Source organism: Plecotus auritus (genome assembly GCF_963455305.1).
Source record: "Plecotus auritus genome assembly, chromosome: 8".
NCBI lineage: Eukaryota > Metazoa > Chordata > Mammalia > Chiroptera > Vespertilionidae > Plecotus > Plecotus auritus.
This window is the reverse complement of record NC_137782.1, coordinates 56659380-56687343: the sequence shown is the minus strand read 5'-3', so window position 1 is coordinate 56687343 and position 27964 is coordinate 56659380. Positions and strand designations below refer to the sequence as shown.

General features: G+C 43.3%; 1 protein-coding gene across 4 annotated transcripts in view; it reads left to right on the top strand.

Moving 5' to 3' along the window:
- Positions 1-4944: 4944 nt before the first annotated feature.
- WDR7 (WD repeat domain 7) overlaps positions 4945-27964 on the top strand; it is a 324295-nt gene continuing 301275 nt past the window's right edge. For 2 of the 4 annotated variants that reach the window (XM_080686915.1, XM_080686912.1), the window contains exons 1-2: positions 4945-5168; positions 15847-15926. The gene's annotated coding sequence lies outside the window, so the exon portion shown is untranslated. Of the gene's footprint in view, positions 5169-10003; positions 10140-15846; positions 15927-27964 lie in introns of those variants that run through there. The other 2 variants (XM_080686913.1, XM_080686914.1) reach the window with 2 other exon arrangements.

The following is a 27964-nucleotide window of genomic DNA, read 5'->3' as shown; positions in this document are numbered from 1 at the left end:
CTCTTCACACACACAGGTGCAAAGAGTAACTCTTCCAGGGCTTTGGTGATCCTCTCATCCTGATAGGAAACAGAAGAGGGAGGTGAGTAGGACAAACTACAACCCCTGGTGACAGGGCCACAAGTGACTCTCATCACCTTTTTTTTTTTTAATATATTTTTATTGATTTCAGAGAAGAAGGGAGAGGGAGAGGGGGAGGGAGAGGGAGAGGGAGAGGGAGAGAGGGAGAGAGGGAGAGAGGGAGAGGGAGAGAGAGAGAGAGAAACATCAATGAGAATCATTGACCGGCTGCCTCCTGCTGCCTCCTGCACGGCCCCTATTGGGGATCGAGCCTGCAACCCGAGCATGTGCCCTTGACCAGAATCAAACCTGGGACCCTTCAGTCCGCAGGCCAATGCTCTATCCACTGAGCCAAACTGGCCAGGGCTCATCACCTTCTTTACTATCCTAATTTCCCCCTGCTGATCTTGGTAGCTTGGTGAGGGGCCCCTAAACCCTCACTTATGAGGAGCTTGAGCATCCCAATCTTATCACCTTCGCTCCTCCCTAGAATATGGAACAAATAGAGATACTTCTTTAAAAAGACATTCTGTTACTTAGAAAGAAATGGTTTAATTCAGTGGAAGTCATGAGATAGGAAAAAAGGAGTAGACGTTCATGTCGTGAGAAAGTGCAAAGGGAAGCTCTTAAGTAGTTTTAATCATTAAGCCATTCTGCAGCGCAATAATGTGTGAGAACTTGGAATTTAGGAAGTCCAGGAAGTACTGGTGTGTTGTATAGGGTAATTGCTACTAAATTCTAAAGACAGAGTGATACTTAAGTTTCTTTAATGCCTATGGCATTAAAATGTAGCATATTGAAATTCCCTTTTCCCATGGGTTCCATTTTATGATTCTGTTCTGGTGACAACTACACATTTTTGGCTAAAACAACAGCAATAACAATTTATCACCTTGCTTCTCTGTCCTTCCCCCCTAATTTTCATGATGCATTTCTGCCAGATTAATATTTGTGACTGACACTCTCTCCTTGAGTGCTGGTGAAACCTGTGACTTGCTTCTAACCAATAGAATATGGCAAAGGCGACAGGCTGTCACTCCCTTGATGAGTTTAATTACCTATAGTTTTATCTCTATCTATTTGTATTATTTATACTGATAGCTATGCGATTTCTGCTTTCCTGTGCTCAGCAGAGAAATTCCCTTTGCTAGCTCTGAAGAAGTGAGCTGCCATGTTGTGAGAGAGCCTTTGGTAAGGCCCATGTGGCACAGAACTGTGGGTAGCCTGTGGGGCCTGAGGTCCAAGCTCTTCGTCATTCTGCCACAGGAAATGAATGAGCCTCAGTGAGTTTGGAATCACATTCTTCTTCAGCTGAGAATGTAGTGTGGCTGACATCTCAGTGGTAGCCTGTGTGATCATGAGCAGAGAAATCAGTGAAGCTGTGCCTGAACTCCTTTCCTCTGGAAACTGTGAGGCAATAAGTGCATGCTGCTTTAAGACACCGAATTTGTGGTAATTTGTTATACAGCAATATAAACAAATACAATACTGTTTGGAAAAGCACCACTCTATGTATTGGTCAAAAGTCTTCGATGGCTTTTCATTGCCTTTGGAATAAAGTTTAAAAAAAGCTTATGAGGACATTCAAGACCTCTCATAATCTCACCTTATCCAGGTCAGTCTGATATAGACTGTACCGCCTGGCCAGTGTGGCTCAGTGGTTGAGCATTGACCTCCAAACCAGTAGATCACTGTTTGATTCCCTGTCAGGGCACATGCCCCGATTGTGGGCTTGATCCCCAGTGGGGGCTATGCAGGAAGCAGCCAATCAATGATTCTCTCTCATCATTGATGTTTCTATCTCTTCTTCTCCCTTCCTCTCTGAAATCAATACAAAGATATATTTTTTAGAAAGACTGTATCAACCTAAAAAAGAGTTCCAGGGCCAAGATTGACTATTGAAGGAGTCACTCATGTGGCAGAAATGGCTAAGTCCTTATACCAGTCTCCCTATATCTCTACTTCATGTCCCCTGTACTTCCCATCAACTTAACTTTCTGTTTATTGTATATACCCATGTTTTACATTTCAGTACTAGCAACAAAGTTATTTTCATTTTCAAATTCTTTTCCTCTTTTCTAAAATCAAATGGAATTATTCCTCCTAGAAGTAATTTATTTCTTTTTTCCATTACTCCACTATTTTATATTTTTCATACTGTACTGTATTATGGCCATAAGTACACATTTGGTACACATTTGTCATTCTTTTTTAGCTGCCCAGCATCCAACATACTCTTGTGGGAAGAGGAGCTTGCCTTCCGCTATAGAAGCTAATCATGTCAAATTCTCACTTTCACAGCATTGCTTTCCGTTAAGTTTCAACAAATATACAAATTAAACTGAATATATTGAATATTTAAATCTTTTAAGATTTTTGTAGAATTCCTCCAGATGAGAGGAATAAATAAGTTATTCAAATAAATATACTCAGAATCAACCAACTGAAGTTTCAAGCCTTAATTTTCAGGAAGGCTATATATGTAAATAGATATAAGTGTGTATAAAAATGTGTGAATTTTTCTGAACCAGAGCATTTCATTCATTAATGTTTGGATATTTATTTTAGTCTTGTGGCTCAGGAGATTGCACACACATTAGTCTTGTGGCTCAGGAGATTGCACACACTTTGGCAATAAACTTGTTAAGTTGGTAGAGAGAGCTCTGAGTGTTTAATAGTCTGAAAGTTTCTCATTAATGTTACTATTAAGCTTTGTATTCTTAGGAAGGTATTTGAAACATAGTAAGAATTCGGTTAAGATCTTTTTAACACAAGAGTCAACTTTATCTAGAAAAGACATCTTATAGGTTTCATGTATAAACCAAACAAACTTTAATGTAACCCAAGATTATCCTGTGGTAACCACTCTGTATTCCTATATTTCCAAAGGTATGTATAAATTATAAAGGAAATTATGAACTTAATGTCTTAAATGAACCCATCATCACAATAGATGGAATGCGTATATTGAACTCAGCAGGCCAAGGAATTTGTTTCTTCTATTTCATATCATTTCCCTGTTCCTCCTGCGTCCTCTGGCCACCCCAACTCATGTGATTGTAAGGCAGTTAGTCAAAAGTCAAAGGAAAGCATAGAATTTTAACTTGACAATTTCAGAAGTAATTGATTTTCAAGTGTTCTATTGACTTCAGTGGTCAACATTTTTCTTTTTTCTCATTATAGTAGCAAGCAGGGCTAGTCTCTACAAATGAACAGAAACAGCAAATAAGAAAACACCAGAGTGCCGTGGCTGGGTAGCTCAGTTGGTTAGTGTCTTCCTGATACTCCAAGGTTTCGGGTTCGATCTCCAGTCAGAGCACATACAAGAAGCAACCAATGAATATACAACTAAGTGAAACAACAAATCAATGTTTCCTTCCTGCCCCTTCCCTTCCTCTCTAAAATCAATAAATGAAAATTTTAAAAAGAAAGAAAACACCAGAAGGCCAAAAGGATATCAAATGGCCTAGTGAAAGAAAGCAAAGGGGTATGTCACCAGGACATTGATGGGTGTGTAAGGTGGTGCTGTGAAAAGGACTTACAGGCTAGGAAGGAGGGGAGAGAAAAGTTTGCCAATTTCAGGAACAAGAAATTGTACTTTCAATAATAAATTGAAGTCTTTTGCCCAAACTAACACCTCTCTTCTGGCAAACTAGCAAGGACAGTATCCTGTCTGAAGTAGCTGTATCTGCTCTGCTCTAACCCCCTAAGCCCTGCTTCAGGCCTATTCAATAGTACTTTGCTACTCAAGGTGACGTCCAAGGACCAGCAGTAATGGGCATTATCTGGAATATTCTTAGAAATGGGGAATCTCACACCCCACTGAGTCTACTGGAGTTTCTGAATCTACTGAATCTGAAACTTCATTTTAACAAGTGCCCCAGCTGATTCGAATATACAGTAACTTTTTCCTCTAAAATATATTTTTATTTATTTCAGAGAGGAAGGGAAAGGGGGAGAGATAGATAGATACATCAATAATGAGAGAGAATCATTGGTCAGCTGCCTCCTGCATGCCCACATTGGAGATAGAGCCCGCAATGGAGGCATGTGCCCTGACCAGGAATCTAACCTTGACCTCCTGGTTTATAGGTTGATGCTCAATTATTGAGCCATGCAGGCTGGGCTACACAGTAACTTTTGAGGACTACAGTAGAATTCTTACTTGTCCTGTAAATCCATTAATGAGATTATAAAGGAAAAACAAAGCCATGGAATGAAAATATTTTCTGTCTTTTTAACAGAACTGACCATTGGCCACCAGATTGGCACTAGTTTAACCTTGGCTACTATTCATTCATTCAACAAATATTTGGGAAGAAGGTAGGCAACATAATAAGTAATTAACATTTGTTTAATCTCCAGACATCCATGAGGTTATTATGCCTATTTTGTATATGGGGACATTGAGAGGGATGAAGAAAAGCAACGAGTACACTCCTTCTCTCTTCTGCGGGAATGTTGCACAAGGTCAGACTTCCTCTGGTCAAGTAGCTGGGTTCTTCCCCGGGCCCTCTGTGGTGAGCAACCGCTAAATTTGGGGGTAAGAAGAAAACAGTAACCAGGGCCCGAGCTAACACTTTCCAGGCTCTTGGGCCGAGGCGCGGGGGCAGAATAATAAACTTGCAATATCCTGATCACGAGGAACAAACACCTACACTTGGCATTTCACGCTTCCCTCCACCTTTGGGCATTGGAGGCGAGCAGAGAGCCTAGACCACACTTCCCGTAACCAAAATGGCAGCCGTGCACTCCTTGCCCACACTAACCCCTTCACCTCCGTTCCGTGTCCGCGGTTCCAGCTCAGGCCGGGCGTGTTTGGAGACGGTGTGCATTTCCCTCCCCCTCGTCTTCTTTTGCGACAGTTGCAGCAAAAGTCACAGCAGTGGAGGCCGGTGTCAGCTGATTCACCGCAGCGGCGGCGGCGGTGGCGGTAGCGACACTTAGCAGCCCCAGCGGGGAGACGGCAGCTGGGCTGGGGGTTGCCGTCCCTTAGGTTTTCCCACCCCACAGGCTTCTTAGAGACGCCCTTTCCTGGCGCTCCTTCGCCGAGGCGTCTAGGGGTGGTCAGACAGACAACATCAGGGCGTGAGATGAAGCTGTGACAGGTAGGGAGCCGGCTTTCGAGCCTCCCCATGAGGGATCTCCACGGAGGGCTGCACCCAAACGTGCAGATGGTGGGCTCCCGGGTCAGGGGTGGCGGCGCCAGCCGCCAGCTCTGCTGCTGGGAGCTCGGTGCTGTGCTGCGCCGAGGTGCAGGCCCACAACGGCGCGCCTTTGCCGGGTCGTGGTAGTCTAGCTGGGGGCGGGGGGGGGGGGTGTCTTTGGTGCTCCCTGGCCTGGTAAGTGACATTTGCTTCTGGTGACACTGGCTTTGGTCTTGAGATGGGACCGCTCTGTTCTCAGTGGCAATCTAAACGGGGCGAGGTGCTTCGTGATGATGGGTGGGTGGCTATTGACAGTGTGTTCCAGTAACGTGTTTGTTTTGGGGGTGCCTATGGTCTCCTTACCCGCTGGTACTCCTCTTTAGTTTGCCCTTCCCTAAGGTATCGAGGCGTCTGTTAGGGTTTCATCTGTGAGACGCCACCTGCCCGCTCTCAACCCTTTGCTCTAGGACTGGGTCTAGGGGAGTACCTGCTACTCCCTCACAAATGAGACGCAGCATTCTGAAGCGATGTGTTTGGAGTCAGCACTATCCTGCCTTTGATTCAAAAATTGCGTTTTAAGTTTTGATTCACTTGCTATGTCAGTTTCTCAAATGCTGGGCAGAATTTGCTGGTTACTTAATTTGCAACAATGGCAGGAGTTACAGTTTCATCGCAGGCTGCATTGGTATTGTTGATGCTGTTGGTTTTAGGATTTAACGTGAGCTACCGCCTGCATTCACAGTAACATTTGCCAGGAATCAGGAAAGACAAGCTATGACTCTTTCTGATGTTAATTGCTTAGGATTTCATGGACTAGGTGGCAAGAATCACCACCAGTTGTATGAGAAATTGACTGAGTTTTTGAAATTTGTTACATAGACAAAAATTCTCTTACTTCACAACGTTTTATGTCTACCCTCCATTGTGGATACCCACATTTACCTTCATTTTCCTACCACTATAGACAATACAATGATAAATATACTTTTAGACCTCTGTGATGCTTTCTTTGAGATTTATATCCAGGAATGTGATTTCTGGATCCCAGGACATTTATGTACATATTTTATGGAAAGACTGCCAGGCTGTGTTCCAACAAGCTGCAAGGGTCTGCACTCCTGCAGGCAGTTCAAAAGCTTCTATGTCCTTATAGCCCCATCAGACTAGTAGATAACAAAGTAAAAACTCATAAAATTACATTTCACTATGCCTAATCAGATTGAACATTTCTTCATGTGCATTTTATCTTTTTTGGTTTTCCCTTGTATAAAATTGCCTGTCCATCCCTTTCCCCATTTTTTAATTTGAGGTTTCAGTTCTTGTTGATCTGAAGTTCCTTGTATTTCCTCGATACTGGTCCTTTAAATATTACAAGTACATCTGTTCCAATTCTGTCATTTGTCTATAACTGTTTTTATGATGCCCATCATTGAACAGAAACCTTTAATTATGATTAAAGAAAATTGACTTATGGTTTTTGTTTTGGGGGTTTTGTTATCAGCCCTGACCTGCAGACTGAGAAATCTCGGGTTCAGTTCTGGTCAAGGGCATGTACTTTGGTTGCAGGCTTGATCCTTAATCAATGTGTCTCTCTCACATCAATGTTTCGCTTTCTGTCTCTCCTCCACCCTTCCACTCTCTAAAAGTCCATGGAAAAATATCCTTGGGTGAGGATTAACAACAACAACAAAAAAGAAGTCAGAAAATTACTCTTCTATTTTATGTGCTAACTTCATAGTTTTCTTTTAAATTTATAGGTCTTCAAAACATCTAGAGTCTATCTCTTTATAGTCATGTATTGTGAAACAATGTTTCAGTCAACGGACAATGCATATGATGATAGTCCCATAAGATTACAATGCAACGGAACAATTCCTATTGCCTAATGATGTCATAGCCATCATAATGTCATAGTGTAAGGCATCGCATAAATACTTTCCATGGCGTTATAGTAACTTACAGTATTCAGTACAGTGACATGTTGTGTAGGTTTGTAGAGCTGTAGGGAACAGAATTTCTCGCCCCCAAATATATCTCTTTGACATGAGGATTATTTTAGGCTGGCTAGTTCTTAAAACAACAGATAGGGGAGAAGTTCTGAAAACCAGGTAGAAGTTATTCTCAGACATTTACATCTGTAAGGGTTTCTCCTTTGCTGAAAGCTAGGCATGACCTTTCCTATAGAAACTCTTATCAATGCAGAAGACAGTGTTGTTAAACCTGAATAACAACCTTAACCTTGTTTACTGTCATTTCCTTGTAACTTCTCATAACTGGCTCCCTACTCTCGCTGTCTTTTCTGCTGAAGGTTTTGGGGAGTTACAGTTCATGAGTCTCTTTCATGTATACAGGAGGTATAGTATACTAGTGACCCAGTGCACAAGATTCGTGCACATTAAAAGGGGATTAATTAGAGGAAATAATTTAATATTGCTATTTGCCCTTTCTCTATAATAGAAGTGTCAGAGATGAAAGAAAATTAGTAAAATGTATATGAAAATCTTCCTCCTGTCAGAGTCTGGGGCTCACCATGGGACCCAGAGTCAAGTCCCTGCCCACCTACATGCACCTCAAAATCGTGTGAGACCCAGACCCGGCTGCCCCCCCCCCAACCTCCCCGCATTGGGCTAGATCAGCGGTTCTCAACCTGTGGGTCATGACCCCTTTGGGGGTCTAATGGCCCTTTCACAGGCGTCGCCTAAGACCATTGGAAAACACAGATATTTACATTACGATTCATAACAGTAGCAAAATTACAGTTATGAAGTCGCAACAAAAATAATTTTATGGTTGGGGGTCACCACAACAAGAGGAACTGTATTAAAGGGTCACAGCATTAGGAAGGTTGAGAACCACTGGGCTAGATCCAGACCTGGCCAGTCCCACCCTTGTCAAGCCCTGCTGGGCAGGGGGCGTAGCCTCAGGTCCCTTGGCCTGGTGCCAGGATGGGGGGCGTGGCCTGAGATCCCCCAGCCCAGATTGGGGCGGGGGACGTGCCTTGAGGTCCTCTGTCAAGCCCCGCCAGGTGGGGGACACGGCCTGAGATCCCCCGTCAAGCCCTGCCAGGCGGGGGGGGGGGGGGGGCGCAGCCTCAGGTCTCCCATCAAGCCCCCCTGGCAGGGGGGTGCAGCCTCAGGTCCCCTGTCAAGCCCCGCTGGGCGGAGGGTGCAGTCTGAGGTTCCCCAGCCTGGTGCCAGCATGGGGGGCATGGCCTGAGGTCCCCTGTCAAGCCCTGCTGGGTGGGGGGCACGGCCTGAGGTTCCCCAGCCTGGTGCTGGGGCGGGGGGAGCAGCCTGAGGTCCCCTAGCCCAGCACCAGGACAGGAAGCACACCTTGAGGTCCCCTGTCAAGCCCCATGGGGGCGGGGGAGGGCGTAGCCTCAGGTCCCTGCTGATTGCTCCTTAAGGCTCCTTATGGGAACTTGGCCTCAGCTGTGGGGTGCAGCCATCTTTGTGATGGAGTGATGGTCAATTAGCATATTCCCTCTTTATTAGATAGGATGTTACTAAACTTTTTTTTGTTTTTCTCCTGCTAATCTGTCTTTTAGTACAGGGATGTCTCAGTCAAGGGCTCTGAAGGATAGAGGGAAATTATTTTTCCTCCCCTACAGAACAATAAACTGTACCATGTAGCCTAGGTGTGTAGTAGGCCATACCATCTATGCCTGTGTTTAGTAAGTATACTCTCTGATGTTCACACAGTGATGAAATTGCCTACGGACTGTCAATCCATGGTCATTGGTGCCAATTCAATGCCAAGGGGAGTCTCTTGGGGTGTGGTGAAGAAGGAAACTATTCAGTGCAAACAGCTCAGGTTTGATAAAGCACAGCTGTGGAACAGTTCAGTGTGTTACAGCCCAATTGAGAAGCCTCAGGGCTGTGAGGCAGCCCCAGGGCAAGGCAGCTCTTCTGTAAGACTTTTTTGGTATCTCAGCTCCAGCTGGGAAACAGCCTTCAGCTTCTGGTGGAAAGGAAAAGTGCGCCCCCAAACCAGAGGGGAGCTGACTTATAGAGGTAAGTCCCGCCCGCCCCTGGTCCCTGATGGTCTGTCCTCATGCAAAGATCAAATTAGTAGTAGAAGTCTTGAAAGCATTTTAGTGCTTGTAGAGTTAGGCCTGGAATTAACTGTGACTTCATTCCTGGGTTTATCTGTTACATTTCTCTGTGACACTTGCTTTATCTGGTGGGACAGACAAACTTGATGATTAGAGTGTGGGGACAGTGAGATTTGTAAGTTTGGTTTCCATTTTGTGCATCTGATTGTTGCACTTTATAAAGAGTTAGTAATCTTATCTACAGGGGTGGGCAAAAGTAGATTTACAATTGTACTGCAAATAATACAATAATGAATAATAATATAAGAGTAAACTGTTTCACATAAACTGTAAACCTACTTTCCCACCCTGTATATGCATGCTATTGATCATCAGCAGAACTCACTGAAGGTTTATGTGTGATTTAATGAAATCCTATCATAAATAAGCAGATACCTGTTCTTTAAAAATATATTTTTATTGATTTCAGAGAGGGAGAGGGAGAGAGAGCTAGTGATGAAAGAGAATCATTGATTGGCTGCTTCCTGCACACCCCACACTGGAAATCGAGCCGACAACCTGGGCATTTGCCCTGACATCCTGGTTTATAAGTTGATGTTCAACCACTGAGCCACACAGTATATGTTGACATCTGTAGATGATATCTGAGACTTGGTGAGATCATTAAGGGAGAGAGGGAGGGAGGATGGTTGCCAGAGAAGAGAAGTCCAATATTTAAAGATAAAAAGCAAAACAACAACAAAAAGAACCAGCAACCAACAAGGAAAAATGGAGACGAGACTCAAGCCAGAGAGAGAGGAGGAAAGTGTGAAGAGATGGAGGCCAAGCGGAGAAGTGTTTTGAGAAAGATGAAGTATGAACTATGCCAAATGCTGCTGGTAGGTCTAGAAAGATGTGGATTAGGATTTGACATTGGCTTTACTAGTGGGGACATTATTGGTGACCTTGTCAACAGCAGTTTTTAATGGGCAGAACATTTTCCTTGAGGTTATTTATGAGGAGGAGGGGAATGCTGCAAATGAAGATATTCTGACTTGGAAAGAGGTTACATATTTCCTCAAGGTTTACAACTAATAATGGGAAAGCATTATTGTCTCTGCTTCTGGGCGGTATAATTTGTGAACAATGAGAAACTTCACTGCTCACTTTAGAATTTTGATGGCCTTGTGAAGGAAAGAAGTGGGAATGATGGACGTGCAGGTGAGGCTAGAGGTGGGAGGGGGCATAAAGTTGAAGCTGGCTCTACCAAATGGGATCTGTTCTCCCTGAATGTAGGGGCTTAGTGGGCATAGTTTGTTTTTAGCTTAATTGGCAATTCTTATTTATTTATTTATTTACATATGTCCCCTTTTTCCCCCCTTGACCCCTTCTAGCCCAACCACGCCCTCTGCCCCAGGTCCTCACCGCCCCTTTGTCTGTGTTCTTGGGCCATGCATATATGCATACATGCAAGGTTAAAGGGTTATTCTTGAAACTGATGCAGGTTGGAGATGGATGGAGCATAAGAAGAGTTCAGACATTCTAATGGCAGATGCAGGAATTTTAAATATGATTCATTTTACCTCAAAATCTATGAATCATTTAAAAATCTCTGACTTATTTTTGACCAGATAGCTCTACAGTGCTTCAGAATCTTACTTCCATTGCTCAGGGCTGGCTAAGCAATAAGAAATAAGCGTAGTCTTCTGTTGCCATCTGCTCATTCCACATGTCCTTTAGAAACAATACTGGAATTTCCTTTTACAAAATCAGTCCTAAAATGTCAAGTTCATTGAGAGTAGATTTCTTGCCACCTTAATAAGAAGGTATAATCTTGTCAATTTAGTAAGAAGTTTTGTGTTCAGAAGGTTGTGTCCCTCACAACTCTTTAATTCCGGAAACCCTTGACCTTAGGAAGCAGCTCAGTAATTTTTTTTAAAATATATTTTATTGATATTTTACAGAGAGGAAGGGAGAGGGATAGAGAGCTAGAAACATCGATGAGAGAGAAACATCGATCAGCTGCCTCCTGCACACCTCCCACTGGGGATGTGCCCGCAATCAAGGTACATGCCCTTGACCGGAATCGAACCTGGGACCCTTGAGTCCTCAGGCCGATGCTCTATCCACTGAGCCAAACCGGCTAGGGCAGTAATTTCTTTAGGACATTTTATGACCTACTTGTGTCATTGTATTCTAATAAACAGTTTTCATTATCTGATTCCATTTTCTCCAAGTCTTCAATAAAATGGTAGCAATAAAATGGCATGGCTCAGTGGTTGAGCATTGACCTATGAACCAGGAGGTTGCAGGTCCACTTCCCAGTCAGGGCACATGCCCGGGTTGTGGGCTCCATCCCCTGTAAGGGGCGTGCAGTATGCAGCCAGTTGATGGTTATCTCTCATCATTGATGCTTTTCTCTCTCTCGCTTCCATAAAAATATGTTTTTTTAAAAAGCACAAGCTCCAAGAAAATTTGTAATCTTAATGATCATTTCCTTCATCACATCATACTGTGAATTTGACTTGAACACACTCTTTTTTAAAAATATAAGTACATTTTTATTGATTTCAGAGAGGAAGGGAGAGGGAAAGAGAGATAGAAACATCAATGATGAGAGAGAATCATTGATCAGCTGCCTCCTGCATGCCCCTACTGGAGATGGAGCCCGCAACCTGGGCATGTGCCCTTGACTGGAATCGAACCCGGGACCCTTCAGTTCTCAGGCCGATGCTCTATCCACTGAGCCAAACCAGCTAGGGCTTGAACACACTCTTTTGACAAATGATGTTGGAATGTCCTCTGAGAGTTTGAATAAACGTTTAAAATAGTTTTTTTCTTCCTTGATTGCAGCTACGGCAAGTATATTTAGCTATGTAGTGTGTAGTTCCTGCTTCTCATATTCCCTGTTGGTAGACGGGTAGTGTAGGTCCACTCTTCTTCATGTGTGGCCATTCTCATGAGGGAGAATTTGAATTTGTTTTTGTCTATAAGTCTCAGGAGGCTTGCCTAGGACACAAGAAATAGATGATATTGACTCTCCTATGAAAATGCCTGTGTTCTGGGATAGAAATGCATCTTGCTTTTGCGTTTGAGAGTTAGAAAAGCAATATAGAGAAATTAACATTGATCTGATGCTAGATTTTTCAAATGTAATCTTAACTGTTTTATAACTTTTATGGGATACCAGTATCACATGGAATAGTGCAGAACAGGCTAGGCTTATCAGAGTATCACTCCATAGGCTAGTGATAGTTTTACAGGGGAACAAACAGTGATGCTGGAATAGCTGGTAGTCACAACCTTAATCAAGTGGTGTAGGGCCGTGTGACATTAGCATGCCCGCTGTGGCGATGCAGTGTAACATGTGCATCATCTATGAAATATTCTTGCTAAAAATGTTTCACTTGAACCTAATGATGCCTTTAGATCCAACTTCCAGTATAGATTTTTGCAGATACATATATAGCCCCCCCTTTTAAAAATATATTTTTATTGGTTTTTAGAGAGAGGGGAAAGGAGAGGGAGAGGGAGAGGGAGGGAGGAAGGAAGAGAGAGAGAGAGAGAGAAACATCGATGTGAGAGATCAGCTTCCTCCCTCATGGACCCCAACAGGTGATGGAACCCTAACCTGGGTATGTGCCCTGACTGGGAATCAAACCAGCAACCATTCGGTACACAGGATGACTCTTGTTAACGTAAAAAAACCATTGAAACCTGTAAAGAATTTTTGTGGGCTTATTTGAGCCAAACTGTCGACATATGCCTCAGGAAGCAGAACCTCAACGAATTGAGATAATGCTCCAGAGAATGGCTGATTACATTTGTATTTATACATTGCCATCAAAGGAGGGACATAGGTGGGTTACATGAAATTCATTGGTGATAGATTAAGGAGGTGGGATAAAGCAAAGCAGGGAAAAACCCTGGGATTGGATAAAAAGTGAAATGATGGACACATACTCAGGTGGGTGCAGGAACAATTAACATGATAATGAAGGAATTTGTGGTATCTGTCCTGGCGCGCACCACATTTGGTTGTGCCCCAGGGGCTCCAGAAAAAGGGAAGTTACAAGTTATCCAGACATTTCAAGGGTATGTTATCATAGATGCAAAAAGACAGATAGGCTCAGTTAAGGTAAAGGTTGACCTTGTCAGTGAAGATACCGGCCTAGGATGTAACTACCCACCATAACTGCGTTTAGTTAAAGTTTAATTTCAGAGCGACCTTTGTGGTTTCTTTAGGTCTCTGAGTTTGCAAGACTGCAATGCAGGCCTCCCCTGAGCTTGTCAGGTCAGCATGTGGCCCCTTTCGTCCACACTCTCAACCAACTTAGTCACACCAACCAGGTTCTCCCCCCGCTTTTACACCCAAAATGGGAATGTATTTTACACACTGTACTGCACCTTTCTCTCCCACTATGTATTTTGGAGATCATTTCATATCTTACAGAGCAGTTTTCCATCGTAAGACTGTCATAATTTATTTTATTAATCCCTGATTGATGGACATGGAAGTTCTTTTCATGTACCTTTTAACAATTAGGGAAATTTTCAAACATATAAAATATGTAGTGAATGTTCTTGTACTAAAAAGAGCTTTATCATTTATTTTTACAGTTTGGATTCCCTGGTGAGCAGACTCTGAGATGGGAGATTAGTACTCAGGTTTATTGGGTTGTGCTCTTAATATCAAACCAGGGAAAGGAAGGAAAGGAGGCAGGTTTGGCTTGAAAGAGGTGAGCTGTGATGTCTCAGTGTATTTCAGTGGGCTCTGGGGGCAGTTCCTAGATGGAATGAATGACCCTTCCGGAGCTATCCTGAATTGATATGAGGGGGCCTAGCTTTTATACCCCCCGGAATTGACCAGGCATTGGGTGTGGGTTTCCTACTGGAAGATAGCAAGAGCTTGGGTAAGGCACCTCCCTTTGGCTTGGGCAGTCCTTCGTGTCTATCACACTTAATCCTGCTTCATCGTCATCCCTTTCAATACCTCTTACCTCCGTTTCCCTCTCCCCTCCTCCAAGTGCCACTGAGCCCAGGCAGCATATCATTTTATCCAGAAACACTACACTTCTACTTTCCTTTGAGTAATGTGTTTTAGTACAATCTTTATTAGCCAGATCGACTAGAGAATGAAGTTTTCTGGTAAAATGAATTTGTGGCAAATGAAGATAATATAGAATAGTGACAAATATTTATTCATTAGGCATCAGGAGGTCTGCATATGCCTCTGAGCTCTGAGATCAGTTTACAGTGTGATCTTGTGAGAGTTGCTAATGGATCTAAATAGCCACCAAAATAAATATCTATAAGATGATAATGAGCTACACGCTCTCCATTACTAGATTAGGAGATGGTATTATTTTTTGTCAATTACAAAAACCTTTCTTTTACAACTGCTTAAATGTAAAAAGAGAAGCAAAACAGCAGGAGGTAGACCCATATTTCACCAACTTTTGCAATGACTTGGCTTACTGATATAGGCAAAGGACGATTGAATTTTTGCCATTCATGTGGAGCACCTTTTGTCAAATTCTCTGGTGCCAACTTATGAAAATATGTCCTGAGTTGTCATTTCTATGAGACTAGATTATGCCTCTGTTCTTCTTTTGACTCATTCATGTTCTCACTTTCCTTCCTCCTTCCCCTCATGCTTGCTTCCTCTCTTTTCTTATTACTCTGGGTAGTAATAGTCAGATTGGAAACACTTGACCTGTTTCCCACTGCTGTCAGGTTGAACTCCAAATTCATTAGGATGGCTTACCAAGTCCTTTTCAGTTGGTGCATGCTGATCTGTGGGTTCCTGTCTTGTCTTTCTGCCTTTTCCCCCAAATGCCAGCCCTACTAGTTTCACTGTGCAGAAAGAACTGAGATGTCTTACCTCTGGGACCTAGAACATGTGATTCCAGGTGCCTCTTCCTTGGTTAGTTCCTACTCATTCTCACACACCATTTCTTCCAAGACTCCTTTCTGGACCCATTGAAGTCATGTTAGGATGTTCATCTTTTATGGCTTTACCTATGACATGATGGTCTCGAGATTTCTCCTGTATCACACTCTGTGGTAATTGTTTGCATGTGTGTACGCTCTACTGGATGGTTGAATTGTGTTTGTTTTATCTATCCTTGTAATACCATGGTGTAGGCACAAAAGGGACACTTGGAAAATCTGCTCCAAAATATATAGTGATGATTGTTATTATAAAATCAGAATTTAATTTGAAAGCTATCTTAGTATTGGGAAGGGAGTTTGTAGTGTTATTTTTGATAAAGTGATGCAGAACTTAATGGTCATATATGGAGATAATAGAATTGTGTTTGACAAACATACACAGTGGTGCTTTTCTATTGTGGCAGAAAGTCAATGAAAGATATTAACTTGCTGAAAAGTCCAACTTTATTAAATATTAAATTGCAACGCTGGGAGAAACTAGTAGATATGGAAGCAGAATGTGAAGTAGTAAGATCTGTGGGTTTTTAAAATTATTATTTACTGAGTTGTCTGCCATGTATGGGTATTTTACTAGTTGCTTTACATGTTTGGTTTCTTTTCATCTTTATGACAGCTTTCTGAAAGGAGGGTGTTATTGTCCATCTTTTACAGATGGGGAAGCTGAGACCCAGAGGGATAACTTTTTCAAGATTGCACAGAAGGGCCAGGACTTGAGTGCAGTTCTTCTGATTGTGAGTTCAGTGTTCTTTCAATTGTTACTTTAAAAAAATACATGTTTTTATTGATTTCAGAAAGGAAGGGAGAGGGAGAGAGAAAAAGAAACATCAATGATGAGAGAGAATCATTGATTGGCTGCATCTTGCTTGCTCCACACAGGGAACTGAGCCCGCAACCCGGGCATGTGCCTGACCAGGAATTGAACTGTGACCTTTTGGTTCATAGGTGGACGCTCAACCACTGAACCACATCAGCCGGGCTCAATTGTTACTTTAATTGTTGTTGACTGAAGTGAAAAAGCCAAACATGCTACTTGGGCCTTAAATTCCTTTAAGACATATCCTTGGATTTAGAATGCACTTTTGCCCCAGTGATATTTCATCAAATCTTGAGGAGCCAGGGCTCTCCAAACTGATCGATGATTTTGATGCAGCTCCAATTGTAATCGCAGCAGGATTTTCTACAGAAATTTACAAGCTGACTTCAGAATTTGTATAGAAATTAAGATGACCTAGGACCATGGTCGGCAAACTGCGGCTCGCAAGCCACATGCGGCTCTTTGGCCCCTTGAATGTGGCTCTTCCACAAAATACCATGGCCTGGGCGAGTCTATTTTGAAGAAGTAGCGTTAGAAGAAATTTAAGTTTAAAAAATTTGGCTCTCAAAAGAAATTTCAGTCATTGTACTGTTGATATTTGACTCTGTTGACTAATAAGTTTGCCGATCACTGACCTATGACAGTAGTCGGCAAACCGCGGCTCGTGAGCCACACGCGGCTCTTTGGCCCCTTGAGTGTGGCTCTTCCACAAAATACCACGTGCGGGTGCGCATGTACAGTGTGATTGAAACTTCGTGGCCCATGCGCAGAAATCTGTTTTTGGCCTTGGCGAGACTATTTTGAAGAAGTGTTAGAACACTCAAGAAGTGTTAGAACACTCAAGGGGGCCAAAGAGCTGCATGTGGCTCGCGAACTGCGGTTTGCCAACCACTGACCTAGGATATCGAAGGAATCTTGAAAATGAGAACTAGCATATTGCCACCCTGGAAGAAAATGTCACTGTGTTCCTTTGGGTGTAAATTTCTTGAATTCTCTTATAAGCTAGGCAAGACTAGCTGTTATATACTGGACTTGTATAAAATTTAAATATACACACATATTGTGCATATCAACCATCTAAGTCAAATTCATCTTTCACATGTGGGCCGCCTATGGATACACTTTAATTACCTTCAGCCAGAGTGAAGGGGCCTGGGCACAGGAGGATGGTGGTATTTGTTTCTCTGTCTTCTTCTCACCCCAGCAAAGCTCCCCCTCTTACTGGTAGGGGCCTTAGGCTTTTTCCTTTACTGTAATTTCTTCTTCTTCTTCTTCTTACCACTTCATTTTGCCACGGATATTTTTCTTACAAACTCTGGGTGTGTAGCTTCATTTCAGGTATTCTTTATGGTTATTTATCTTTTAAATGTCTCACCTACAGACACTTTCTATGTAGAGATCTTATTAAAGTATTAGAGGCCCAGTGCATGAAAATTCTTGCACTCAGGGGGGTCCCTTAGCCCAGCCTGTACCCTCTCATAATCTGGGATTCCTCGGGTAGGGTCCCTAGGCCTGGCCTGAGATCAGGCCCTATCGGGGTTTTCCTTCCTTGGAAATACAGCAGGCAGCTGGCCCTACCCCATCCGCTGCCACTGCTTGCCATCTGTGTGGCGCTGCCCTCCCACTCCCCTGCCACCAGTCACTGCCCGCTGCGGGTGACAGGTGTGGGGTGTGATGGCTTGGCTGGCCTGGGCCTCCCTCTGCAGGGCAATCGCTGGCCAGCTGCACACCTGCCACAGAGTCGCCGCCTGTGGCCTGGGCCTCCCTCTTTCTTTGCTGGGGGCTGGGGCCAGCCCTGCAAGGGGCCATCTGCCTACCTGATCGCCCCTAACTGCTCGCCTGCCTACCTGATCGCCCCTAATCATCCTGCCTGCCTGATTACACCTAACTGCTTTCTGGGGGGTGGGGCCAGCCCTGCAAGGGGCCATCTGCCTATCTGATAACCCCTAACCACTCGCCTGCCTACCTGATCGCCCCTAACCATCCTGCCTGCCTGATCACCCCTAACTGCTTTCTGGGGGGCGGGGCCAGCCCTGCGAGGGGCCGTCTGCCTACCTGATTGCCCCTAACCACTGGCCTGCCTACCTGATCTCCCCTAATCATTTGCCTGCCTACCTGATCTCCCCTAATCACTTGCCTGCCTACCTGATCACCCCTAACCACTGGTCTGCCTACCTGATCACCCCTAACCACTCTGCCTGCCTGCCTGATCGCTCCTAACTGCTTGCTTGGGGGCAGGGCCAGCCCGGCAAAGTGCTCTGGTGGTTCTGGTCTCTGGTCGTCCCCGTTGTTCCGCTTATGGTAGCTGGCCTTTTATTATATAGGGTACCAGCCAAGAAACAGCATTGTGCATAATTTAAGGACCTTTGACAGGACAGGATTAGTTTTTGCAGTCTAATTTCCTTGGAAATACAGCAGTGAATTTTGGATTCTGGTCCCCCTTCTTCCCTCTCCCTTCCCCTCCCACCCCCCCACAACACACACACAACATAAGGTGGTAACTCCTTACCTTGGTTGTATAGGACTTCTTACCTTAATCCTCAGATAAGCAGTTAACTGTGATTCCTTGGAAAAGATATAGTTAAGTTCTTTACATTAGTTCCTTAGGGGGATTGATTTTGATAATTAACTAATTTTAGGTTATGTTCTTTTAAAAGGACATATTCCTGTTATGGGTTGAATTGTTTTCCCCTAAAATCCACATTTTTGTTGTTGTTTTGTTTGTTTTTTAAATATATTTTTATTGATTTCAGAGAGGAAGGGAGAGGGAGAGAGAGATAGAAACATCAATGATGAGAGAGAATCATTGATCAACTGCCTCCTGCATGCCCCCTACTGGGAATCGGGCCCACAACCCAGGCATGTGCCCTTGACTGGAATCGAACCCGGGACCCTTCAGTTCCCAGTCCGATGCTCTATTCACTGAGCCATACTGGCCAGGGCAAAATCCACATGTTGAAGTCCTATCCTCCAGTACCTCAGAATGTGACCTTTATAGAGGTAATCAAGTTTAAATGAGGTCATCAGGTGGGTCCTAATCCAATATGATTGATATCCTTATAAAAAAGGGGGAATTTGGAGACATATACACAGGGCGAATGCCAAGCGAGCATGAAGGTGGCCTTCTACAAGTCAAGGAGAGAGGCCTTGGAACAGATCCTCCATTCACAGCCCTCAGATGGAACCAACCCTACCTACACTTGATTTTGGACTTCTAGCTTCAAGAACTGAGAGACAATAAATTCTGTGTTGTTTTTTTTAAAATTTCTTTATTGATTAAGGTATTACATATGTGTCCTTATTCCCCCATTACCCCCCACCTCCCATTCATGCCCCCACCCCCCTGTTGTCTGTGTCCATTGATTAGGCTTACATGCATGCATATAAGTCCTTTGGTTGATCTCTCCCCCATAGCCCCACCCTCCCCTACCTTCCCTGAGGTTTGATGTTCTGATTGATGTTTCTCTGTCTCTGGATCTATTTTTGTTCATCAGTTTATGTTGTTCATTATATTCCACAAATGAGTGAGATCATGTGATATTTATCTTTCTCTGCCTGGCTTATTTCACTTAGCATAATGCTCTCCATCTCCATCCATGTTGTTGCAAATGGTAAGAACTTTTTTTTTTTATCGCAGTGTAGTATTCCATTGTGTAGATGTACCACAGTTTATTAATCCACTCATCTGCTGATGGGCACTTAGGCTGTTTCCAAATCTTAGCTATGGTGAATTATGCTGCTATGAACATAGGGGTGCATATATCCTTTCTGATTCGTGTTTCCAGTTTCTTGGGATATATTCCTAGAAGTGGGATCACTGGGTCAAATGGGAGTTCCATTTTTAATTTTTTGAGGAAATGCCATACTGTCTTCCACAGTGGCTGCACCAGTCTGCATTCCCACCAGCAGTGCACGAGGGTTCCTTTTTCTACGCATCCTCGCCAGCACTTGTCATTTGTTGATTTGTTGATGATAGCCATTCTGACAGGTGTGAGATGGTACCGCATTGTTGTTTTGATTTGCATCTCTCTGATGATTAGTGACTTTGAGCAGGTTTTTATATGTCTCTTGGCCTTCCTTCTGTCTTCTTTCGAAAAGTGTATATTTAGATCAGTAGCCCATTTTTTGATTGGGTTGTTTATCTTCTTATTGTTAAGCTGCATGAGTTCCCTGTAAATGTTGGAGATTAAACCCTTATCGTTGATGTCATTGGCAAATATTTTCTCCCATGCAGTTGGTTTTCTTGTTGTTTTATTGATGGTCTCCTTTGCTGTCCAAAAGCTTTTTATTTTGATGTAGTCACATTTGTTTATTTTCTCTTTAGTCTCCATTGCCCTAGGAGCAGTATCAGTGAAGAAATGGCTTCGGCATATGTCAGAGATTTTTCTGCCTGTGGATTCTTCTAGTATTTTTATGGTTTCTTTTTTTTTTTTTAAATATATTTTATTGATATTTTACAGAGAGGAAGGGAGAGGGATAGAGAGCTAGAAACATCGATGAGAGAGAAACATCGATCAGCTGCCTCCTGCACACCCCCCACTGGGGATGTGCCCCGCAACCAAGGTACATGCCCTTGACCGGAATCGAACCCGGGACCCTTCAGTCCGCAGGCCGACGCTCTATCCACTGAGCCAAACCGGTTTCGGCATTTTTATGGTTTCTTGTCGTATGTTTAAGTCCTTGATCCATTTTGAGTTTTTTTGTGCATGGTGTAAGTTGGTGCTCTAGTTTCATTTTTTTGCATGTATCTGTCTAACTTTCCCAGCACAATTTATTTATTTATTTTAAACACTTTTAAAAAATATATTTTATTGATTTTTTTTACAGAGAGGAAGGGAGAGGGATAGAGAGAAACATCGACAAGAGAGAAACATCGATCAGCTGCCTCCTGCACACTCCCCACCGGGTATGTGCCCGCAACCAAGGTACATGCCCCTGACCGGAATCGAACCTGGGACCCTTGAGTCCGCAGGCTGACGCTCTATCCACTGAGTCAAACTGGTTAGGGCCCCAGCACCATTTATTGAAGAGACTGTCTTGACTCCATTGTATGTTCATGCCTCCTTTGTCAAATATTAATTGAGCATAGTGATTTGGGTCGATATCTGGATTCTCTATTCTATTCCATTCATCTATATGTCTGTTCTTGTGCCAGTACCAGGCAGTTTTGAGAACAGTGGCTTTGTAATACAGCTTGAAATCTGGTATTGAGATCCCACCTACTTTATTCTTCTTTCTCAGGATTGCTGTGGCTATTCAGGGTCTTTTTTTTTATTCCAGATGAATTTTTGGAGAGTTCTTTCTAGGTCTGTGAAATATACCATTGGTATTTTAATGGGGAGTGCATTGAATCTATAGATTGCTTTGGGTAGTATGGACATTTTAATGATGTCGATTTTACCAATCCATGAACATGGTATTTTCTTCCATCTGTTTACGTCAGGCGTCCTCAAACTATGGCCCGCGGGCCACATGCGGCCCGCCGAGGACATTTATCTGGCCCACCGGGTGCCACTGCCTGTCCTGCTTAGCAGCTGACTCGTCCTGGGCCCGCAGTGCGCATAGGAATTTGTTCATAGTTTTTTTTTTAACTATAGTCCGGCCCTCCAATGGTCTGAGGGACAGTGAACTGGCCCCCTGTTTAAAAAGTTTGAGGACCCTTGGTTTACGTCTTCCTCTATCTCTTTTTTCAGTGTCCTGTAGTTTTCCACGTATAGGTTTTTTACCTCCTTAGTTAAGTTTATTCCTAGGTATCTTAATTTTTTTGGTGCGATGGTAAATGGGATTGCTTTTTTAGTCTCTCTTTCTGTAAGTTCACTATTGGTGTATAGAAATGCCACAGATTTCTTGGCATTAATTTTGTATCCTGCTACATTGCCGAATTCATTTATTAAGTCTAGTAGTTTTTTGATGGGAGTCTTTCGGGTTTTTTATGTACAATATCATGTCATCTGCAAATAAGGACAGCTTTACTTCTTCTTTTCCAATTTGGTTGCCTTTTATTTATTCTTCTTGTCTAATTGCAATGGCTAATACTTCCAGTACTATGTCGAACAGGAGTGGTGAGAGTGGGCATCCCTGTCTTGTTCCTGTTCTTAGGGGAAATGGTTTTAGTTTTTGCCCATTGAGTATGATGTTAGCTGTGGGTTTATCATATACAGCTTTTATTATGTTGAGGTATGATCCTTCTATTCCCACCTTGTTGAGAGTTTTTATCAAGAAAGGGTGTTGGATTTTGTCAAATGCTTTTTCTGCATCAGTTGATATGACTATGTGATTTCTATCTCTCAATTTGTTTATGTGATGTATCACATTTATTGATTTGCGGATATTGTACCATCATTGCATTCCTGGGATAAATCCTACTTGGTCATGGTGTATGATCTTTCTGATGTAGTGCTGGATCCGATTTGCTAGAATTTTGTTGAGTATTTTGGCATCTATGTTCATGATGGATATTGGCCTGTAATTCTCTTTCATTTTGTTATCTTTATCTGGTTTTGGTATTAGTGTGATGCTGGCTTCATAGAAGGAGCTTGGAAGTGTTCCTTCCTCTTGAATTTTTTTGAATAGTCTGAGGAGGATAGGTTTTAGTTCTTCCTTGAATGTTTGGTAAAACTCCCCTGTGAAGCCGTCTGGCCCCAGGCTTTTGTTTGCTGGAAGCTTTTTGATGACTGCTTCAATTTCTTCCATAGTTATTGGCCTATTGAGCTGTTTAGATTCTTCCTGATTGAGTTTTGGAAGGTTATATTTTTCTACGAATATGTCCATTTCCTCCAGGTTGTCCAGTTTGTTGGAATAGAGTTGTTCATAGTATTTTTTAACAATCCTTTGTATTTCGGCGGCATCTGTTGTTATTTCACCTCTTTCATTTCTGATCTTGTTTATTTGGGTCCTCTCTCTTTGCTTCTTGGTGAGCCTGGCTAGAGGTTCATCAATCTTGTTTATCCTTTCAAAGAACCAGCTCTTGGTTTTGTTGATCTTTTGTGTTGTTTCTTTGGTCTCTATGTCGTTTATCTCCGCTCTGATCTTTATTATTTCCTTCCTTCTGCTTACACTGGGCTTTTCTTGTTGCTCTCTTTCTAACTCTTTGAGTTATAGGTTTAGGTAATTTATTACCATTGTTTCTTGTTTTTTGCAGTAGGCTTGTAGAGCTATGAACTTCCCTCTCAAGACTGCTTTTGCTGTGTCCCATAGATTTTGGATTGTTGTGTTTTCATTGTCATTTGTTGCCATGATGTTTTTTATTTCTTCCTTGATCTCTCTGGTAACCCAGTCATTGTTTAATAGCATGCTGTTTAGTCTCCATGTGTTTGATTTCTTTGGGTTGTTTTTATTGTAGTTGATTTCCAGTTTTATGCCACTGTGGTCTGAGAAGATGCTTGATATGATTTCTGTCTTCTTGAATTTGAAGAGACTTTGCCTATGACCCAGCATATGGTCTATCTTTGAAAATGACCCATGTGCACTTGAGAAGAATGCATATTCTGTGGCTTTGGGGTGAAATGTTCTGAAGATGTCAATTAATTCCATCTGGTCTAATGAGTCATTTAGGATTGACGTTTCTTTGCTGATTTTTTGTTTAGAGGATTTGTCCAATGTTGATAATGGGGTATTAAAGTCTCCTACTATGATTGTATTGCTGTCAATCTCTCCTTTGATAGCCTCCAGGAATTTTTTTTTTTTATATATTTGGGTGCTTCTATATTGGGTGCGTATATGTTTACCAGAGTTATTTCTTCTTGTTGGCTTGCTCTCTTTAGTATTATGAAGTGGCCTTATCTCTTGTTATGTCCTTCACTTTTAGATCTAATTTGTCAGATATAAGTATTGCTACCCCAGCTTTTTTTTCATTTCCATTCGCCTGAAAAACCTTTTTCCATCCCTTCACCCTCAGTCTGTGTGCATCTTTTTTTTCTGAGGTGTTTTTCCTGTAGACAGCAGATATATGGGTCATGTTTTCTTATCCAATCCGTTACCCTATGTCTTTTGATTGTGGCATTTAATCCATTTACATTTAAAGTTATTATTGATAGGTACTTATTTGTCGCCATTTTTATTCTTTACTCCTGTGTTCCTTCTTCGCTTCCCATTTCTTTTTTTTACAGCAGACTCGTAAGCATGTCTTGCATTGCTAGTTTGGTGGTAATAAATTCCCTTCGTCCTGTTTTGACTGTGAAGCTCCTGATTTCACCTTCAATTTTGATTGATAGCCTTGCTGGGTACAGTATTCTTGGATTCAGACTTTTCCTTTGCATGACTTTGTATATTTCATTCCATTCCCTTCTGGCCTGATGAGTTTCTCTTGAGAAATCAGTTGCTAGTCTGATGGGGGTTCCTTTGTAGGTAACTTTCTGTCTCTCTCTTGCTGCTTTTAAGATTCTTACTTTGTCGTTGGTGTTTGCCAATTTAATTATAACGTGCCTTGGCATCGATCTTTTGGGGTTCATTTTGCTTGGGAGCTTCTTGGATTTGTGTGGGTTTTTTCTTCCCTATATCAGGGAAGTTTTCTGTCATTATTTCTTCAAACAGGTTTTCTATTCCTTGCTCAGTTTTCTTTCCTTCTGGAACCCCTATTATGCGGATGTTCTTTTGTTTCATGTTGTCCCAAAGTTCCCTTAGGCTCTCCTGCTTTTTAATTTTTTTTTTCTAGAAGCTGCTCTACTTGGGGGTATTTTTCCTACCTTGTCTTCTAGCTCACTGATGCGTTCCTCTGCTTCTTCTAGTCTACTCTTGATGCTTTCTATTGAGTTTTTTACAGCAGTGATGCCATTTTTCATTTCTTCTTGGTTCTTCTTCATTTCCTCTTGGTTCTTACTCATATTGTCGAATTTGTCTTCCATTCCTTTCAGCCACCTTATGACCATTTCTCTGAATTCTTTCTCTGGCAGATTGCTTGCCTCCATTTCATTTACTTCCTTTTCTGGTGATGCCTGCTTTTCTTTCATATGCGGGCTGTTTTTTTGTCTCCCCATGGTCTCTCTTCTCCCAGTGTCTGGTTATGTAGTTCTCTCTCTCCTTATCCCAGGCAAAATCTTACCTTTTTGTGGTGTAGTGTAGAGCTCCTCTGAATCCTCATGTTTGTGCCAACTGGGGACCAGTGCTCTGGGGTTCACAGGTATTCGGTGGGTGCCCCGTGGCTGACGTGCAGAAGAAGGTGCGGACTTGTAGAGTCTGGGGAGAGAAGAGGGTCCAGGAGAAGTGGGAGTGAGTCTGGAGCTGAGTCATACCTGAGCCGGGGACCTCGGCAGCCATTTTCTCCTCCCAGTCCTGATTTTTAAGCAGGCAGTGTGTCTTACTTTCTTTTATTCCTGTATTTGTGATTACACAAGAGTCAATTTGTGATTCAGCCCCAGGGTGGCAGTGTTTCTGGATTGACCTCCGGGTCTATAGGTCCTCTCTAGCCTGTGCTTAGATCCTGCTTTCCCTGTGGCACTCAGTATCGGTTTGTGGGAGGGGCTGCCCCAGAGGTGGTTCTCCAATGGTCACTCGCCGCTCTGATCCCCAGTTTCCAGAAAAACAACTTTCCCCTGCAGTCTCCTAGGGTGTCCCCAACTGGGTGATCCTATGTATTGGGCTCAGTAATCAGAAGCAAGGATTCAAAGAGGAAAAAGCGCAAGTGAGCGAACTCCGAGTCTGTGCGCAAGCCTGCGCAATCCTCTTTTCCCCCTTGTGTCCAAGCAGCCAGCACACTCCGAAAATTTTTAGGCTGTCCTTCTGCATCAGATCAAAATGGGTTGCTTTTTAGAGATCCCCTCTGTTAGCAGCTATGAGGACCCCCTTCCACATTCACGGATCATGCCAACCCCAATAGCCATGGATTTTTCTAGGTGCAGACTTCCCCTTGTCCTCCAGCTCCTGCAGTGCATGCATTTCTTTGTCCTGCCGGGACCAGAGACCTCACCTTATCCCAGGCGAAATCTGACCTTTCCGTGGTGGAATGTAGAGCTCCTCTGAATCCGCGTGTTTGCGCCAATTGGGGACTAGTGCTCTGGGGTTGCAGCTGTTTGGTGCGTGCCGCAGTTGTTGATTTTCAGGCTTCCGATAACATCCACTTTCCCCTTCAAGATGGCGTGGTCTCTGCATCTGAGCCCGTGGCTCCGGGAGGGAACCCAGCAGCAGTGACCAGGCAGCCCCGTCCAGCTGTCCCCCACCTTCTCCTGGAGTATAGCTGTCCCTTAACTTTCCAACAGACACTCCCCATGCGACCCTCAGCTGTTCTTTCTGTCTGTTCTGGGACAAGGCTCGGGACATGTCTGTGTATTCTGCGCCATTTTTCCTCCTCTCCTAAATTCTGTTGTTTAAGCCACTCAGTTTGTGGTCACATCAACTCTGGGAAACTAATGCAATCCCATATGAAGTTCCTTAATTGTCCAAATGAGATCTCTCAGATTCTGGTTGACTCTTAGTTCTTGATTTTTTTCTTTTTTCTCCCTAAATCTTTGTAATTATTTTAGCTTCTGGAAAAGCTGAGTTAGAGATTGATGTGTTTTTTTAATGACGTAAGCTATACCTTTATCATGTTATGGATGATTATTTTCACTGTTTTAAGGACCAGGCAATGCATTCTTCTCCCAGGTTTCCTTGAGTTGCCTTGTCACTTGAATACCAGAATGTCCTTTCCTCTTGCATCAGAGCAGGCACATCTCACTTAGCGCACACATTCCTTAGTTCTGAATCTGTGTATTTGCATTCTCATTAAGCCACTGCATTGCATATGAGTCCTCAAATAGATAAACTGTGTTCTTTCAGATCTCACCATACTGTGTTCACTGCTGTGAGCTTATTTAATTGAGAGAAATCTTTGGGTACTGTAGTTTAAAATTGAGTGTTGTCACCATGGAAAAATGAACTCCTTCCAGATTCTCATTTTGAGAAAAATCATGATTAGATATGTTATTCAGCCAGGAACATTCTGTACCAAGTTTATTAAATTGGTTCAGTTCTTTTTTAAAAATTTTCTGATATCAAATAGGGATATGGAGATAATGGTTAGTGTCATGGTAGTTTATGAAATGGTGAATATGGTACATATAGGGTTTTATTAATAGAAGTAAACTTGGAATGTTTTTTTTTAAATGTATACCTGGTACAGCAAAAAGATGAATGTTTGGGAGAAACTAACGAAAGCCATGTATTATAACAAAAAGTAAAAGATGTAATATAGATTGTTTTTAGCAAACATTGCAATGTCAATCATAATTTTTTACTTGCCTAATTTTCTAGTGACTATTCATTTTATAAAGAGACTAGAGGCCCGGTCCACGAAATTCATGCACGGGGGGGTGGTGTCCCTCAGCCCAGCCTGCACCATCTCCAATTTGGAACCCCTTGAGCGATGTCCGACTGCCCGTTTAGGCTCGAACGGGCAGTTGGACATCCCTCTGAGAATCCAGGACTGCTGGCTCCCAACTGCTTGCCTGCCTCTGCCTGATTGCCCCTAACCACTTCTGCCTGCCAGCCTGATCACCCCCTAACCACTCCCCTGCCAGCCTGATCAATGCCTAACTGCTCCCCGGCCGGCCTGATTGCCGCTAACTGCCCTCCCCTGCTGGCCTGGTCACCCCGAACTGCCCCTCCGCCCCCCGCCAATCTGGTCGCCCCTAACTGTCCTCCCCTGCAAGCCTGGTTGCTCCCAACTGCCCTCCCCTGCTGGCCCGGTCACCCCTAACTGCACTCCCCTGCAGGCCTGGTCCCCCCCAACTGCCCTCCCCTGCAGGTCTGGGTCCCTGCAACTGTCCTCCACTGCAGATCTGGTCCCCCGCAACTGCCCTCCCCTGCAGGCTTGGTCCCCCCCAATTGCCCTCCCCTGCAGGCCTGGTCCCCCCAAACTACCCTTCCTTGTTGGCCTGGTCTCCCCCAACTGCCCTCCTCTGCCAGCCTGGTCCCCCCAACTGCCCTCCACTGCAGACCTGGTCCCCTCCCAACTGCCCTCCCCTGCAGGCTTGGTCTCCC